We start from the raw sequence: 3,679 nt of genomic DNA on the forward strand, positions 1-3,679 counted from the left end.
AAAATTTTTAGGGAAAAAGAAGTCTCTTGCTTTGATCTATTTCTTGTTTCCTATGTCAGCAAATTAAATTAAAAGATAATTACAGCATACACCAATATAACAACAATGAATAAGTCAAAACAAGAAATTGTTGTCCCTTTAGGTCAACGCCTATAACAATTTTACTTTATTGCCACTCATCCAAATTTAATCTTCCAATTCCTGCATCTAGTATATTAGGCACAACATTCTCACCATTGTAGTCTATTCTAGTCTACAATGCAAGTATTCCTTTTTAGTTTTTATAGCTCAACTCTCTGTAAAAAGTACTAATATACAATTACTACAACCTATAAAGAAAGTCTAAATAAAAATATATTAATATATTATTAGCATAATGTGTTACATCAATTCAGCTTAGATCGGTCTATAATACGTACGAGAATAATATTTTTTATTTAAATTTTTAAAAACTCTATAATATGACTTAAATTTAAAAATTATTTTTTAAATAAAATGAACCAGTTTTAGACTAATTGAAATAGAGTAATCCACAAAAAATATTTTTAAGTGATCAAATTGTTAATAAAAATATCTTTTGAACTTTTAATGACAAAATTATTCTCAAACTATTTTAAAACATAATAAAAGTATTCAATCATTAGATATATATTCTTAAAGAGTTTTAGAGATACTAAGACTTTTAACGAGATTTTTTGCAAGAATAATTAAAACTTTAGAATTTTTTATCCTTTAAATTTTGTGATTTCATAAATAATGGAATCTTTTTGTGTTTTTTATCAAAAACCAAAAATATTTTTAAAAAATAAAAAGTTATAGATTAAATTTTGGTTTCATCATACAATTTTTAAAATATTTATACAAATTTTCTCACAAAATTCCAAATCAAATACACAATTGATTTCTCAAATACAAATTACTGTCATATTACAAAATACTTTGAAAATATATTTTCATAAATAATTTTAAAAAAATATGGTTGTAAAAAATTTGCTAATTTAAATACATTTTTAACAATTTACTCTTAGAAATCTAAGTAACAATGTATGTATAGAACAAGTTTAGTAGTAGTAGTTAGAAGGACTGGAAGTGAACCAAGTTGAGTCGAGTTGGAACAAGCTCAAGCTCAACTCACAAAAATTGAGCTTGACTCACACTTCGACTCATTAACAATTGAGCATATTTCTTAAACTCAAGTTCGGCTTACCGAAAGTTCACGAACTGGCTCAGGCTTACGAGTTAGCTCAAATAATAGAAACATAATGTATAATTCTATATCAATAAATTATAACTTAAATATTTTAAAAAATATTTAAAAAAATTAATTTTATATATTATTTATCTATTAATAAATTATAAATTTTTTATTTATGTCTTACGTCAAAATTATATATAAAAACAAATATAAAATTTTAAATAATTAAAATTATTAATATATATATATAATTAAGCCAGCTCACGATCTAATGAGTCGAATTTATTCAAACTCAAGTTCAACTCATTTAATTTATGAACTCAATTCCAAATTTAAGCTTGACACACCAGGTCACGAGTTTAACTTATCGAACTATTAATGAGTCGAACTCGAGCTGATTCATGAGTTGGCTTGACTCACTTCCAACCCTAATAGCTGGCAGTAGCAATTTTTTTTTTCTTTAAGAGAAAAAATGATTTGAAATGTTGGCATTCCCAATGGGTTGGTGTGTGTATAATAGAGAGAGAAAGAGAGAGAGAGAATGCAGAGGCGGCAGAGGTGGGGGAAGAGAGAGGGAAAGGGACGTGTGCATGGGAGTGATTAGCTTTGCCTCATTCATCTGTTGTTTTCAAACTTAAGAGGCTTTCACAGTCTCTGTCATCTCCTCGTTTTACTACAATTCCATTTCATCATTACTTCTAATTTTCTCTCCATCAAATCAAATCTTTGTTCTTTCTATTAGTATTGCTTCAATCTAGGGTTTAATTATAGGCTTCACACTTGATCTTATGAATTCTAATGGGAACTTTTTAAAAGAGTTTCATCTATTAACTAATAATGAACTATATATTTTTGGAATATGTTGTATTAGTAAAAATATTACTTTTTCTTTTAAAAAATAGTCCGCCAATATTCTTATCATGTTTTTTAAGGGATCAAAAGTGGGTAGATCTTTTATTTTAAAAAAGGGGGAACCTTTTAAAATAAATGTTATGAAGACATACATTTCTTAAATATTTCATTTGTTTCATCATGTTGGGTCTTTTAAAAAATTTAACCTATCTTAAATTGATTGTCATTTCAAAGCTTCATCATACAAAAAAAAAAAAAAATTTATGGCATTTTTATCCTTACTAAGTTACACTCATTATAGGATATATGAAAGTAGTTATGAGGTATTTTAGTTATTTTATTACTTAGCTTATGTTATTTTTAAAATTCTAAGGCAATTAATTATTTGCCATTTCTAATTAATACACAACAAATTTAAAAGACCAACACTGGGAAATGGAGGGAGTATGTTAAATCCTCCTGTGTCTGTAACACACACACTTTTTGCCTTCAAAAATAAAAATGAATGAAAAACCCTAATAAGGAGGGTCAGTGCTACAATGAAGATGTTATGCTTTAGACGCCATCTTGTTTTCTAACCCTTTCAGAACTTGATCAATGCTTGTGACCCACCTCTCACTTCACCCATTAATTTCATTCACACTTTCTTTTTACCATTCTTTTCTTTCTTTCTTGCAGTCAATTATATTGCATCGTGCACACATACAGTACCCTGATCCAGTGATCCTCTTTTATTGAGAGAGACACTGTTCATTTTGATTCCTTTGTTGCATTGTATTTATCTATTTTAGATTTTTTTTTTCAACTAATTTGATGGGGATTATTTGTCAAATATTGTGCTCATAAAACCACTTAATTCAAAATGCTAAGTTGATAAATAAAAGCACGTGAATATTTATATTTAGCACGCTCTTTTATGTAAGAGCATTTTTGGATTTGAAGTATATGAATTTTGTATATGTTTTTTTTTTTAATTTATTTTTTTGCTTTATGCTTAAGTTTTATATTTTGGGGGTAAGAATAATAGAATTTTAGACTTTTTAGTCATAAAAAAAAGTTCTAATATTATATAATAAAATAATTTATTCTAAAAATTTAAATTAATAATTAAAAATATATGAATAATTATATCTAATACTATGTATGAATAGAATAATGGCAAGTTAAACTTAGCTAACCTTGTAGGTGCTACAGTAGTACTTTTACTCTTCTATGTTCTAACATATTAGTCACTTATATAATTCATCGTGATGAATAAATGTTTTTTTTTTTTACTTAATAAGACAAGAGTATATATTCTACCCTTTAGATTGAATTAGTAAATGATGAATTCTATTCTAAGAACTGGGATTCCACTAATGAAATTAAAAGCAAATAATGGAAAGGAAAAAACTAGGGCATGCATACCGAAAATTGTTTTTATTGAGAGTATTATGAATTATTAAGGTGTTATATCTAAGTGTGAAATAATTTATGAGTATAAATTTTGACCGTCTAATTTAATGCAAAAACTGAAAGGGTCCAATTTAAGAAGTGTTGTATTAAATTAAAATTAAAAAATTTTAAATGTTTATTTAAATTGGATTATCAAATTTCAATATGATGAATTTAAAAATTTTGAAACATGTAAAT

This window comes from Arachis hypogaea, chromosome 12, assembly GCF_003086295.3.
Source record: "Arachis hypogaea cultivar Tifrunner chromosome 12, arahy.Tifrunner.gnm2.J5K5, whole genome shotgun sequence".
Taxonomy (NCBI): domain Eukaryota; kingdom Viridiplantae; phylum Streptophyta; class Magnoliopsida; order Fabales; family Fabaceae; genus Arachis; species Arachis hypogaea.